The 16230-nt window shown below is 37.7% G+C and overlaps 1 protein-coding gene across 16 annotated transcripts in view; it reads right to left on the bottom strand.

Moving 5' to 3' along the window:
- The window catches only part of R3HDM2 (R3H domain containing 2), a 178140-nt gene that overhangs the window by 84752 nt on the left and 77158 nt on the right, over positions 1-16230 (bottom strand). For 3 of the 16 annotated variants that reach the window (XM_056797790.1, XM_056797803.1, XM_056797798.1), the window contains exon 1: positions 1106-1410. The exons of the other annotated variants lie outside the window; for them this stretch is intronic. The gene's annotated coding sequence lies outside the window, so the exon portion shown is untranslated. Of the gene's footprint in view, positions 1-1105; positions 1411-16230 lie in introns of those variants that run through there. 16 annotated transcript variants of the gene reach the window in all.

Genomic DNA, 16230 nt, shown 5'->3' with positions numbered 1-16230 from the left:
CATTCATTGTCACCCAATTACCACCATTAAGACACAAATGTCAAAGTGCCACTTTGAATGGGCTTTGCCTCCTCGTTTCTCAGCCCCCTCCCTTTCAGGAGAAGAAAAGGACTGCAAACAAAACCAGTACGTACGTCACAGGAGGTGAGGGGAATCCCATCTTTACTCTTCTGAAACCAAGACTAGCAAACAAAAAAGCAAGCTAATTATAACCAAAAAATATATAAAAAGAAACATAAAGCCCAATGGAACTCAAATTACAATCTTAATATGTCAAAAAGAATCCAATGTAAAATGGTTAGGAGAATGCTTTTTATAGAATATGGCTTGGGAAACTCCAATGCAAAACATCCCCCTAAATGCAGCAAGGGGACTATCTTTCTTCTTGACTGCCCAATTAAAAGCTGAAGATTGGTTACATAAAGATATCCAGGGCACCTGCCTGGTGTAGAGAGCTCTGTAATGACATGGAGGAGGACGTTTACAGGGGATTCCCTCTTGTGAAAAGGTACGTCAACAGGATTGCGCCCCCCTCCCAAAAAAAAAAAGAAATGAAAAGGGAAAGGAAAGGGGAAAGGAAAGGGGAAAGGAAAAAGGAAAAAGGAAAAAGGAAAGGAAAGGAAAGGAAAGGAAAGGAAAGGAAAGGAAAGGAAAGGAAAGGAAAGGAAAGGAAAGGAAAGGAAAGGAAAGGAAAGGAAAGGAAAGGAAAGGAAAGGAAAGGAAAGGAAAGGAAAGGAAAGGAAAGGAAAGGGGGAAAAGGGAGAGGGGAGAGGGGAGAGAAGAGAGGGGAGAGGAAAGAAAAACTCAAACCAGAAATCACTGTTTTTACAAGCAAAATCTGAATGAAGCACTGCTGGAAATGGTCACAAGAAAAGCTGAGGCTGAGCACAAAGCATTTCTAGCTTTTAAGTTATTAAAAAAACATTTTTAACCTATTACATATATTTACCATAAAATTTATTTTTTTAATTTCCTGGCCCAAGAGAGTTTAATTATCCAAAAAAATTTAAATTTAAATTAATAAATCACTCTAGTTCCTCTTTCCACAGGCTCTGGATTTCAATGGTTTTAAATAAAACAAGAAAATTTCACATAAAAACCTCACCTTGGATCTTCACTTAGACCACCAGCTAGTTCACATTATTAATGGAGACCTCATTGTAAGGATCTGCTGGAATTTTGCCGGAAGAGATTTCTTCTGGGAAACCTGTCTCTCTTCTCCTCCACCACCCCCCCAGCCCGCCCCCTTTCCCACCTCCTTCACCCTTGAATGAAATGTTAGTGATCTTCACTGCTGCCTCTCCAGCAAGCTAATTGCTTTGACAAGCAGCTCAGAAACAGACCATGGCCCAGCTGTTCCGGGAGATGTCACCCAGAGCTCTGCCAATAGTCACACACATACCACCACCACCCCCTTTCTCTCCGATCTCATTCAAATACTTCAATGGTATGGTCTGCCTCCACAGAGCTCTGAGAATGGCTTTTAAAGACACAGTAACACACACCCCACTTTTTTCCCCTGCAAATTCTAAGCTGCCATGAGAGATTAGTATTTACAGTTTACAATGCGGTGGAGGCAATGGAATTGGGGGGGGGGGGGGGGGGTGAAGGAAATATAAGTTAAAAGGTCACCTTTCAAACTGTAGTACCTTTACTCACCAGGAGCCAGTGGAACAGTCTTTTGCTTAAAGCCTTTAGGCTAGCCTTGAGAAATACTGCAATTACTAAATCCAAACATTAGGAATTTTTTTTTCAGCTATGTTTAGTAAAATCACTGTTTTCATTTAGAAAAGGAGTGGTGGAAGGCAAGAAGAAGGGGAGAAGCAATGTCATTTCCTTATCCCACAGATGCTCCAGAAAAAGGGCAAAAACCAGAGATGATCCAGCTATGGCTGAATATGAATTCTGATAAAGAATGACCTGACTGTCATACTGTCTCTAAGGAGTGTTAATAATAAAAAAGTTCAAGTTATAAGAAGGAGAGGTGGAAAAACAACATGGGAAATAAAAATACTAAACAAAGCAAGAATGGAAGTAGTCCTAGGTGCTCTAGATTGCTCTTAGGAATCCAAGTCTGGAGATAAACTTCAGGTTCTAATTTAAAAGCAGGCCAGGGAAAGTAAATAATTCTGTTGTAGAGGAAGGACAAATACAGAAGACATCTGGATTAGCCATAGAGGCACCTTATGTATGATACTGATGTCTAATAAATAAACAAACAAACAAATAAATAAATAAATGCAGCTAGAGCTAGGTCAAGAAGAATCTTTACAGAAAGGTGACAAGGATAATCAAAGAAAAAATGCTTGAGAGAGAAAATGAATTAAAATCACAATTTAATTCTACCCTTTAATAATATGGTAAATAGGAGGTCAGCTAAGTGGCTCTGTGGATAGAGAGTCAGGCCTGGAGACAAAAGTCCTGTGTTCAAATATGACCTCAGATACTCCCTAGCTATGTGAACCTGGGCAAGTCACTTAACTCTAATTGCCTACCCTCGTACTGTAATTCTCCCTGAGAACCAATACTCAGGATCAGTTCCAAAACAGAAGCTAATGGTTTTAAAAAGGAAAAAAAAAGCAAAACAAAACCATACAGTGAATATATTGACTAGACTTTAAATATAACAGCTGATTATGATTTTTTAAAACAAAACTGATTTGAAATACATTCCCTGCAGCTAAAATGTCAATATGTTCACATCTTAAGAAATCTATAATGTCTTTTCAAAGCCTTTTATTTTGAATAAATTTCTCAATAGCTAACAGTTTCTTTTTCTGAATCAAAAGTGTCCATGTAGTTTTTTGTTCTTCAAATTCTCAAAGCCTAACTACTTTTTGTCACCCTCCATATTATTTTTGTAATACACATGGGGGATATATGTAGGGTTCCAATGAATGTCTTCAAAAGTCATAATTAAGAGCAGCTGAAATTAAATATACAAAAGATGTCCTTCCCCAAACTGTAGCATAGTTTCTCTTTTTTTTGCAATATGATTTCTACATAACAGGAAGATCAGATAGATTCCTGTTTACTAACCTAAAATTCATAGAAACGCTTCTCAAATCAAGCAAAAAAGAAAACAGAAGAAAAACATAAAATTTAATAAAAAAAATGTATGTACCTAAACGTAGCTTCCTAAGACAAACTGTTTCTAGATCAAAAGAGTATAATGTCAGTCCTTTGGTTTTTCCTTTTAAAGATTCTGGGCAAATCATTTAACTTCTTTCTGCCTCAATTTTCTCATCTGCACAATGGTGCTTAACAATAGCAGTTACTCAGCTCTGATGTGAGGTGAAAACCTCACATCTCTCAGATTGGCCAATATGACAGTAAGGAAAGTGATAAATGCTAAAGCAGATGTGGCAGAATTGGGCCACTAATGCATTGTTTGATGGAGTTGTGAAGTGATCCAACCATTCTGGAGGGTAATTTGGAACTATGCTCAAAGGGCCATAAAACTGTGCATATTCTTTGATCCTGTAATACCACTACTGGGTCTGTATTCCAAAGAGATCATTAAAAAAGGGGGGAAACCTAATTTCACAAAAGTATGTATGACAGCTCTTTTTGCAGTGGTGAAGAATTGGAAACATAGGGGATGTCCATCAACTGGGGAATGGCTGAATAAAGTGTAGTATATGTTGGTGATGGAATACTATTGTGCTATAAGAGATGATAAGCAGGATGATTTCAGAAAAAGTTGAAAAGATCTACATGAACTGATGCAGAGTAAAATAAGCAGAACTGGAAGAACATTGTACATAGTAACAGCAATATTGTACAATAAACAACTGGGAAAGAATTACCTACTCTCAGCAATACAATGATCTGGGACAATTCTGAAGGACTTATGACAAAAAAAATGCTAGCCACCTCCAGAGAAAGAACTCTTGGAATCAGATGCAGATCAAAGCAGACTATCTTTCACATATGGTTTTATTTTGGGGTTTTGGTATTAAATGAGTATTCTCCTATAACAATGACCAATGTGGAAGTATGTTTTGCAAGATAATACATGTATGATATCCAGGTCAAAATTGCTTACCATGGGGGGGGGGGCCAGGGGGAAGAAGACAATTTGGATCTTATAATTACGTCAGAAAACATGTAAAAACTTGTTGTTACATGTAATTGAGAAAACAAAATATCTTTGAATAATAATAATAATAATATCAATTGTATCCAGAGTTGTTATGAGAATAAATGAGATATTTGTAGTGCTTTGCAAACCTTAAAAGATTTAATAAATACTAGCTTTTATTTTTATAATTTGATTGAGCCACATATATCATATAGTACAGTATTCACATATAGTGTTCAAGAGGAAAATACAGGGGGGCAGCTGGGTAGCTCAGTGGATTGAGGGTCAGGTCTAGAGACAGGAAGCCCTGGGTCCAAATCTGGCCTCAGATACTTCCCACCTGTGTGACCCTGGTCAAGCCATTTAGCCCCCCTTGTCTAGCTCTTACCACTCTTCTGTCTTAGAACCAATACACAGTATTAATTGTAAGGCAGAAGGTAAGATTTGTTTTTTGTTTTTTAAGAGGAAAATATAGGACTGAAAAGTTTCTTCAAACTTTATGTGTTCTTAATAATGAAATATAAAAAGAAGTTTTACCCTAAGAAGGGATTTTTCCAAACTTATTTATCTATTTAGTGCCATCCCATTGGACTCCCCAAAAATTTCTTTACTGATTTAGAAAAAACCATAACAAAGTTCATTTGGAATAACAAAAGATCAAGGATATCTAGGGAAATAATGAAAAAAAAACACAAATGATGGGAGCCTTGCAGTCCCAGATCTCAAACTATATTACAAAGCAGCAGTCATCAAAACAATTTGGTACTGGCTAAGAAACAGAAAGGAGGATCACTGGAATAGACTGGGGGCAAGAGACCTCAGCAAGACAGTATACGATAAACCCAAAGATCCCAGCTTTTGGGACAAAAATCCACTATTCGATAAAAACTGCTGGGAAAATTGGAAGACAGTGTGGGAGAGATTAGGTTTGGATCAACACCTCACACCCTACAACAAGATAAATTCAAAATGGGTGAATGACTTAAACATAAAGAAGGAAACCATAAGTAAATTGGGTAAACACAGAATAGTATACATGTCAGACCTTTGGGAGGGGAAAGACTTTAAAACCAAGCAAGACATAGAAAGAATCACAAATTATAAAATAAATAATTTCGACTGCATCAAATTAAAAAGCTTTTGTACAAACAAAACCAATGTAACTAAAATCAGAAGGGAAACAACAAATTGGGAAAAAATCTTCATAGAAACCTCTGACAAAGGTTTAATTACTCAAATTTATAAAGAGCTAAATCAATTGTACAAAAAATCAAGCCATTCTCCAATTGATAAATGGGCAAGGGACATGGATAGGCAGTTCTCAGCCAAAGAAATCAATAGTATTAATAAGCACATGAAGAAGTGTTCAAAATCTCTTATAATCAGAGAGATGCAAATCAAAACAACTCTGAGGTATCACCTCACACCTAGCAGATTGGCTAACATGACAGCAATGGAAAGTAATGAATGCTGGAGGGGATGTGGCAAAGTAGGGACATTAATTCATTGCTGGTGGAGTTGTGAACTGATCCAACCATTCTGGAGGACAATTTAGAACTATGCCCAAAGGGCGACAAAAGAATGTCTACCCTTTGATCCAGCCATAGCACTGCCGGGTCTGTACCCCAAAGAAATAATGGGGAGAAAGACTTGTACAAGAATATTCATAGCTGCCCTCTTTGTGGTGACAAAAATTGGAAAATGAGGGGATGCCCTTCAATTGGGGAATGGCTGAATAAATTGTGGTATATGGTGGTGATGGAATACTATTGGGCTAAAAGGAATAATAAAGTGGAGGAATTCCATGGAGACTGGAACAACCTCCAGGAAGTGATGCAGAGCAAAAGGAGCAGAACCAGGAAAACATTGTACACAGAGACTGATACACTGTGGTATAATCAAATGTAATGGACTTCTCCATTAGGGGCGGTGTAATGTCCCTGAACAATCTGCAGGGATCTAGGAGAAAAACACTATCCATAAGCAGAGGATAAACTGTGGGAATAGAAACACCGAGGAAAAGCAACTGCCTGACTACAGCGGTTGAGGGGACATGACAGAGGAGAGACTCTAAACGAACACTCTAATGCAAATACTAACAACATGGCAATGGGTTCGAATCAAGAACACATGTGATACCCAGTGGAATCACGCATCGGCTATGGGGTTGGGGAGGAGGAAAAGAAAATGATCTTTGTCTTTAATGAATAATGCTTGGAAATGATCAAATAAAATATTATTTAAAAAAAAAAGAAGGGATTGTTGCAGGTAAACATGAATCTTTTCATTCATAAACTTTTAGAAACAAGAATATGTTCAAAGTAATAGAGGAAACCCTCAGCATCAGGGTGCACATCAGAAACCTGGTCCTGATATGGACAAAACCAAAGCATCATGACTATAATAAAAAAATCAATAGCCCTGCCAGTTTCCATCACACACAATCCTACCCCAATGGCACATCTGTGGCCCCAGGCTGAATATTTACAAGGAATGAGAAAAATATTTGAGGATTTTTAGATTCACTTTTTGAGAAGCTCAGGTAAAGGGGAAAAAAGATTCTCTACAAAGTCAAGGGTTCACAAAGATATCTGTAATAACAACACCTACCTCCTAAATTTTTCCACAACAACCCTATGAAGGGAAAACATTATTTCCATTTTACAGACAAGGAAACAAATCCAAAGATTAAATATACTTTTAGGTATTACTCAAATATTTTGAAAAACCATAAAAGAATGTTTCCTCTGTACCCTACCTTGCTCTGAGACATTGTTCAGTATGTTAAGAAAATGAGAGGGACAGCTAGGTGGCTCAGTGGATAGAAAACCAAATCTGGATACAGGAGAAAGTCCTAGGTTCAAATCTTGCCTCAGAGACTTCCTAAGCTGTCTGACCCTAGCTGAATCACTTAACCTCCATTGCCTCTTTTAGAATCAATTCTAAACAGAAAGTAGGAGTTTTAAAAGAAAGGAAAGGGGGGAGAGGGAAGGAGAGACCTTCAGGGCTTCAGAAACTAGATAAATCCTTAACTGTTTCTTCCACCCTTTGATATGAAAGAAAACTAAATCAGATGCATAAGGATTCATAAGAGAGATGCTAGAGTTTAGGAATACCTCATGACATGGGCAGATAGAAAAACACTGTGCAAAGCACAAGAAACCAATTGAATCAGCCCATTATCAAGGTAAATCCAAAAAAGCAGTAACAGTGTGTTCATTCACACCAATAAGATGCAAAAAAGGAAATGGATAACGTCTGTGGCAGGGAGGTGCGATGTAGGACAGGGCTGGTTTCTTCAGCACATGGCAGACTGTGAGTGCACAGATGAAAAAAGCTCCAACATTTAATTTTAGTTGAGTTTCAACCTCCTCCCCCACTTAGATCTTTTCCTAGAACTGCTTGCAGGGAACAAAAAAGCTGACAGATTTGCATTCTACCACCTTTCTTCTTCCTTCTCTCAACTCTGATAGAGACAATAACAAAAAATATCATGGCTAAAAGGAAAGGGAAGAGAAACAGATACTTGAATAAACCTCAAAACAGGTAATTACAGCAAGACCAAGAATGGAGTGGAGGTTAAGTAAAGAATGCTCCACAACTAGGGTCTCTGAAAGCACCAGGGGCTGGATTGCTAGGTAGAGTCTTGTGGATGCCAACCAAAAGTGCCCCAAAAGAACCTGATTGTACTAAGCTTCCTAAACTAGATCCTAGGTTAGAGAGTGAAAGCATTCTAGGTCATCCTTGCTTTAACGATTTCGTTTGTGTTATGCAACTTAAATCACAGAAAGAGTTGGAAAGGTCCTGGGAGCCATCTAGTTCAACTAATATGAAAAGAATCTTTGCTTTAACACATTTGGCAAAAGGTTGTCTAGTCTGCTTCAAAACCTCCAAAGAAGAACTCACCACTGCTTAAGACCATCCTACTTTTAAATGACTCTTAATTACTCAAAGATAACTATCATGGTCCCCTTGCCTCCCCTCAGCCACGTCTTCTCATTGTCAGATTAAATATCACCAGTTCCTTCAACTGATCTTTGTATGACATGGGCATAAAGACTCTTCATCATTCTGTTTGTTCTTTGGACACTCTTCATCAATGGTTTTCTTAAACTGTGAAGCTAGGTGGTGCAGTGGATTAAGAGCCAGGCCTAAAAAGATGTTCAAATCTGACCCCAGACACTTCTTAGTTGTGTGATCCTGGGGAAGTCACATAACCCCCATTGCCTAGCTCTTACAACTTTTGATAGTAATTCTAGGACAAGGGGTAAGGGTTTAAAAATGCATTTAAAAATTTTTTTAATTTGACATAATAAGCAAAGAGGGAGTTCTACCAAATTCCTTTTATGATACAAATATGATACTGATTCCAAAACCAGGCAGGTCAAAAACAGAGAAAGAAAACTATAGACCAATCTCCCTAATGAATATAGATGCAAAAATCTTAAATAGGATACTAGCAAAAAGACTCCAGCAAGTGATCAGAAAGATCATCCACCATGATCAAGTAGGATTCATACCAGGGATGCAGGGCTGGTTCAACATTAGGAAAACCATCCACATAATTGACCACATCATCAAGCAAACCAACAAAAATCACATGATTATCTCAATAGATGCAGAAAAAGCCTTTGACAAAATACAACACTCATTCCTATTAAAAACACTAGAAAGCATAGGAATAGAAGGGTCTTTCCTAAAAATAATAAACAGTATATATCTAAAACCATCAGCTAATATCATCTGCAATGGGGATAAACTAGAAGCCTTCCCAATAAGATCAGGAGTGAAACAAGGATGCCCATTATCACCTCTACTATTTGACATTGTACTAGAAACACTAGCAGTAGCAATTAGAGAAGAAAAAGAAATTGAAGGCATTAAAATAGGCAGGGAAGAGACCAAGTTATTGCTCTTTGCAGATGACATGATGGTCTACTTAACGAATCCTAGAGAATCAACAAAAAAGCTAGTGGAAACAATTAACAACTTAAGCAAAGTAGCAGGATACAAAATAAACCCACATAAGTCATCAGCATTTCTATATATCTCCAACTCATATCAGCAGCAAGAATTAGAAAGAGAAATTCCATTTAAAATCACCCTAGACAATATAAAATACTTAGGAATCTATCTCCGGAGACAAACACAGGAACTATATGAACACAACTTCAAAACACTCTCCATACAACTAAAATTAGACTTGAGCGATTGGAAAAGCATTAATTGCTCATGGGTAGGACGAGCCAATATAATAAAAATGACCATCTTACTCAAACTTATCTATTTAGTGCCATACCCATGGAACTTCCATAGAAATTTTTTACTGAATTAGAAAAAAACAATAACAAAGTTCATTTGGAAGAACAAAAGATCAAGGATATTATCCAGGGAAGAAAAATGTGAAGGAAGGAAGCCTTGCAGTACCAGATCTCAAACTATACTATAAAGCAGCAGTCATCAAAATAATTTGGTACTGGCTAAGAGACAGAAAGGAGGATCACTGGAATAGACTTGGGGTAAATGACCAAACCCAAAGACCCCAGCTTTTGGGACAAAAATCCACTATTTGTTAAAAACTGCTGGGAAAACTGGAAGACAGTGTGGGAGAGATTAGGTTTGCATCAACACCTCACACCCTACACCAAGATAAACTCAGAATGGGTGAATGACTTGAACATAAAGAAGTAAACTATAAATAAATTAGGTGAACACAGAATAGCATACATGTCAGACCTTTAGGAAGGGAAAGACTTTTAAAACCAAGCAAGACTTAGAAAGAGTCACAAAATGTAAAATAAATAATTTTAATTACATCAAATAAAAAAGTTTCTGTAAAAACAAAACCAATGTAACTAGAATCAGAAGGGAAGCAACAAATTGGGAAACAATCTTCATAACAAAAACATCTGACAAAGGTCTAATTACTCAAATTTACAAAAAGCTAAATCAATTATACAAAAAAATCAAGCCAATCTACAATTGATAAATGGGTAAGGGACATGGATAGGCAGTTCTCAGCCAAAGAAATCAATAGTATTAATAAGCACATGAAGAAGTGTTCAAAATCTCTTATAATCAGAGAGATGCAAATCAAAACAACTCTGAGGTATCACCTCACACCTAGCAGATTGGCTAACATGACAGTAAAAGGAAAGTAATGAATGCTGGAGGGGATGTGGCAAAGTTGGGACATTAATGCATTGCTGGTGGAGTTGTGAATTGATCCAACCATTCTGGAGGGCAATTTGGAAGTATGCCCAAAGGGCAATAAAAGGCTGTCTGCCTTTTGATCCAGCCATAGCACTGCTGGGTTTGTACCCCAAAGAGACAATAAGGAAAAAGACTTGTACACGAATATTCAAAACTGTGCTCTTTGTGGTGGCCAAAAATTGGAAAACGAGGGGATGCCCTTCAATTGGGGAATGGCTGAATAAATTGTGGTATATGGTGGTGATGGAATACTATTGGGCTAAAAGGAATAATAAAGTGGAGGAATTCCATGGAGACTGGAATGACCTCCAGGAAGTGATGCAGAGCGAAAGGAGCAGAACCAGGAAAACATTGTACGCAGAGACTAATACACTGGGATACAATCAAATGTAATGGACTTCTCCATTAGTGTCAATGCAATGTCCCTGAACAATCTGCAGGGATCTAGGAGAAAAAACACTACCCACAAGCAGAGGACAAATGGTGGGAGTAAAAACACGGAGGAAAGGCAACTGTTTGACTACAGGGGTTGAGGTGATATGATTGAGGAGACTCTAAATGAACATCCTAATGCAAATACCAACAACATGGAAATGGGTTCAGATCAAGGACACATGTGATACCCAGAGGAATCATGCATCGCCTATAGGAGGGGTAGGGGTGAGGAGAAAATGATCTTTGTTTCCAATGAATAATGTTTGAAAATGACCAAATAAAATAATGTTTAAAAGAAAAAAATTTTTTAATAAAAAAAACTGTGATGCTCAGAACATAACCCAATACCTCACATAAGGTCTGATAAGGACAAAATACAGTGGGACTACAGTCTATTCTATCAATACAGTTCAAGGCTGCATCTGCCTTCAACACTGCTATATCATACTGTTGACTCACACTAAACTTGGAAGCCCACTAAAACTTTCAAATACGTTTTCAAAACAGCTGTCTAGCTATGTCAATCTCATCGTCTACCTGTGAAGTTAATTTTTTTTTAATTCAAGAGCAATATTTACATTTACTCCTATTGAATTTCATCAGATCATATTCTGCCAGTCCAAATCTTTTTGGATCCTGACTTTTGCACATGAACTATGCCTCCTTGAGCATTTCTTTGCAAATTTGATGAGAATGCCATCTAGGTCTTAAGATAAGTGATTAACAAAAATGTTTAAAACATTAAAAAACAAAAACAAAGAAGTGCCAGCAAAGGGCCAAGCAAATATCCCTAGGGTAATTCAATAGCAATTTCCCTCCCAACTCCTCTTTGAATCCAGTCATTCATCCAATTCTGAATCTGTCTGTTTTATCATCTAATCCATATATTTTCCATCTTTTCCACAAGAATAGTAATAAGATAATTTATGAAAAAACTCACTAAAACCTTAGTAACTTATACCCGTAGGATTCTCCATATCTTTTAGTTATGTAATCCTATCAAAAAAGGAAATTAAATTAATAATCTAGGCCAGTGAAGGTGAACCTTTTCTAGCCCAAGTGCCCAAACTGTAATCCTCATGCTGCATGTGAGCCCCCTGTTTTACCCCCAGACAGGGGAGGGAGGAAACACTGCCATTGGGCTGCTGGGCAGGAGGGCAGGTGATGTGAGGAATGGCCTCAGGCATATTGGAGAGGGGGAAGAGAGGCTATGGCACAGATGCCAAAGATGGCACGCAGAGTGCTTTCTGTGGGCATGTGGCTGTCCCCCCTTGCCCCCCAGTTTATTACTAGAAAGGCAGAGGGACTCAGGCAGAGCTGTTCTTTTCCCCCTCTCTCCAACATGCCTGACAACATTTTTTCACATCAACCATCCCTCTGCCTAGGAGCCCAATGGGAGCATGTTCTCCTTCCCCTGTGTGTGGGACGGGACGGGACGGGGGGGGGGGGGGGGGGGGGGGGGGGGCAGCACACATGTAGCACTCAGTGGGGGGAGGCATAATCAGGGTACTCTCTCTCTAAAAGATTCACCATCACTGATCTAGGCTAGGCATGGGTATCACCTATTTCACAGGGTTGTTGTAAGGACTGAATGAGAAAATATATAAAGCACTTAGCAACTCTTAAAGTTCTACAAAAGTGCTAGCATCCCTGCCTTGTATAAGTTAGACTACAAATTCCTCAAAAGGAGCCATACTTCTATTTCTTTATTCCCATTACATATAGTTGAGAGCATCATAAAAAATTATAGGCACACAAAATTCACTGGTAGCTATTGTAGAATTTAAAATAGTTGTCTGCCATAAACTGTGGCAGTTAAAAGAGTTGGGGTCATAAATTATAGTAGATATAAGAGTGGGTAAGTAAATTGTGACTGCAGAAAATATGTTTCACTACAGTGTCTTGGTTTTAAATCAAATATAAGGTGGTCGCCAAGGAAATATTGCCAATTATGAATATACTCAAGTCAACTGGGTTTTATAGAGAATTTAATTAATAACACAATGAGGAATTAAAGAAAGAGAGAAAGAGAGAAAAAGGAAATAAGTATGAAGGGCCTTAAGCCAACATGGCCTAGCCCTGAGTCTTAAGAGAGAGAGATCAGTCAGTCAGTCTTTTATCACTTACCACAAGGTCTGTCTAAGCAAGGATTCTAGTGACAGAGTCTCCTCAGAGAGAGTTCCAGCCAGAGTCCTCCTCAAAGAGCCTTTCAGCCAGAGACTGTTTCAAAGGGCCTCTCTCAAGAGCCTCCAGAGGGACAGAGTCCCCTCAGAGAAGCTCCAGCGAGACCTCCTTAGAGATTGTCCTCCAAGAGCTTCCCTTCTCCAGAGCCTCTCTCAAGAGATTCTCCAAAAGGATTTTCCTTAAGTGATCGCTTTTCAAGAGATTCTGCTTTTTCTTATATAGGTGGTTTTTTCCTATGTCATCTCCCCTAAGTCCTTACATCTACCAATCACAGTAGAAGTTTTTCCAAAGGACAATCCATTCTGAATTCACTGCTGGGTCGACTAATCCCTTTAGTAAGTTTGAACCAGAAAAAACTTCTGAATAAGTTTTTCACCTCTTTGCTCCTGGCAAGTTTACAAGTTGCCTGACCTTTAATAGGTACTTAGCATCCCTTTGTATTACTTCTAAAAATAGGCAAGGCTTAAAGAACTTTTTGCCTCATTATAAGTATGGGTTTAAGTACTTTCATTGTTTAGCAAGGAGTTCTCTCCCCCAAAGCAGTCCCAAGTAAGGGTGGAGCAGAGGTCCTCCCATTTCTGATCTAAGTAGAGTTCTCACTGTCAAAACTGGGAATGTTCCCAGTAGGGAATTGTTCCAATGGAGCATTCCCCAATGTGGAAATTTTTAACATTCACAAGTCTGAGAAATTTCAAGATTTACACTATCAACTGTAGGTAGCTGTCAATTGAGATCATAGTTATACTCTTTGTTCCCCACAAATAAAACCTGAAGTGAGAATCTTGAAGATATTCCACCAGAAATCATCACTCTTTTCTAGAAAACTAATTTTCATCTCCAAAATCAGAATTGTAACAAACTTTTAAGGAATCAAAATTACAAGTCACCCAAAGGGCAAGCAAATAAGCTTCAGCATATTATCCACCAACTGTGCAAAAGAACATAAACATGTTATCCAAAATGTGACATATATATAAAGATACAAAATATACAACATAAAATATATTATCCAAAAAAGTATTTCTAGAAAAGAGGCTGGGCCAACAAAGGATTAAAAGTAGGAGACAGCTAACAGTCCTGGATATTCAAACAATGTTAAGAGAACTAGAGAAAGGCCCCAGACATGTTGAGTGGACTCCCTATGCAGGATTTTTGAGAGTATATGGCCAAGTTACTCTAAAGGAAGAGACACGAAAGATTATGATCTCCACTGTTGGAAGAATATTCACAAAGATGAGATTAAAAACCTGTTGAAGTACTGAAGAAGCTAAGTTTACCATATATATGTGTGTGTGTGTGTGTGTGTGTGTGTGTGTGTGTGTGTGTGTGTGTGTGTGTGTGTGTGTGTGTGTGTGTAAATATATGCAAGTTACTTGGAGGAGAGAGATATTAGAAATGAACTATTTAGCTATAATTCTCAAATTAGGGAGCCTTATTCTGACATCTTTATGATTCCAGAATCATAAAATCTACTTTAAGAATTTTTCTAATTTATCCTTTCACTTACAAGTGGAACTTTGCCTAGACACTCAATCATTCAACAAAAATTTCAACGTGCTACTTATACATTGGAGAAGATACAAAGATACATAAAATAAAGCCCTTACACCTTCAAGAAAATTGTAGTTCAGTGGAGGTGACAGGACATGTATACAGATAGAAAAATATACTTCAAATATGACAAGTGTATAAATAGATCATAAAATAATAGGAAATCAAATAAAAGATCAGTTTTTGCTTAGAGCATCAGTAAAGGTTTCACAGAAGAGGTAAGAATCTTTTAAAGGATAGGTTTCACATTGCTATATGCAAGTCTCTCTTGCCTTATTTTGTCAAACTTTACTAGCTATCCTAGTAAGGTTTCATCACAGAAAAGACAACTTATCTCTACCAGTAATTTTTCACAAAATGAGTGCTAAAGTGCTGAGGGATCATGGAATTGAGAACTGAAAGTAATCTCTGAATATTTTCTACTCTAATCTCATTTTATGAGTAATCTTAAACTAAGAGAAGTTAAGTGACAATCCAGGGTGAAAGATTTAGAGTTAGTGTAATGAATTAAGAAAAACCTCTTAAAGGGGAATATAAAGATAAAGGTGATTTTCCACTGATACAATGTGATCATCACAGTGCACTTTAGATAGTTATTCATTTCAATATCTCAGAAAACCAGTATGACCAGTAGTGAATGACCACAAAAGTAGGATCCCAATCAGGAGTCCTTACCCAATAAATTAAAATCTGCTGACAGATCCTGAAGAATTAACACTACAACTTTAAGAAAGATTATTCTTCCATCCCTACCATTTGCCAACATTCTCAGTGGAGAAGAGGGGGACAGGTGGCAGGATTGCCCTTTCCTCATCAGACATCCAAACACCATCAGAAATATCAAAGCTTTAAAATGATAAAGTGTTGGGGGGGAATGTGGCAAAATTAGTACACTAACGCATTGCTGCTTGGAGTTGTGAACTGATCCAACCACTCTGTATTGCAATGTAGAATTATGCCCAAAGGTCTATAAAAGAATGCATACCTTTTATCCAGTAATACTACTAATAGCCCAGAGATTTTTTAAAAAATGGGAAAGTATTTACTTGGTTTTTAGAATTTTTTTAAATTTTAATATTAAATTTCCACATGTAATACATGTATCATCATGCAAAACATACTTCAATATTATTCATTTTTGTAAGCAAATAATCTTCTAAAACCAAAGTCCCAAATCATATATCCAAATAAACAAGTGATAAATCATATGTTTTCACATGCATTTTTTTTAAACCTTTGCCACCTTCTATCTTGGAGCCAATACCGTATATTGGCTCTAAGGCAGAAGAGTGGTAAGGGCTAGGCAATGGGGGTTAAGTGACTTGCCCAGGGTCACACAGCTGGGAAGAGTCTGAGGGCAGATTTGAACCTAGGACCTCCCGTCTCTAGGCCTGACTCTCAATCCACTGAACCACCCAGTTGCCCCCTATCATCCGCATTTCTACTCTTAACAGTTCTTTCTCCAGAGGTGGATAGCATTCTTTTCTGTAAGTCTTCGGAATTGTGAAAGGACCTAATTGTACAAAAATATTTATAGCTGTTCTTTTTGTTGTGACAAATAATTGGAAATTGAAGGGATGTCTATCAATTGGGGAATGGCTAAACAAATTGTGGTTTATGATGGTGATGGAATTCTAATGTGCTACAATGAACAGGAGGATTTCAGAAAGAGAAGGGAAGACCTTCATGGACTGATGCAGAGTGAAATAAGCAGAACCAATAAAATATTATACACAGTAACTGCAATATTGTGGAATGATCGA

Source organism: Monodelphis domestica, chromosome 5, assembly GCF_027887165.1.
Source record: "Monodelphis domestica isolate mMonDom1 chromosome 5, mMonDom1.pri, whole genome shotgun sequence".
Taxonomy (NCBI): domain Eukaryota; kingdom Metazoa; phylum Chordata; class Mammalia; order Didelphimorphia; family Didelphidae; genus Monodelphis; species Monodelphis domestica.
The sequence above is the reverse complement of the archived record's forward strand: the minus strand, read 5'-3'. Positions and strand labels throughout refer to the sequence as shown.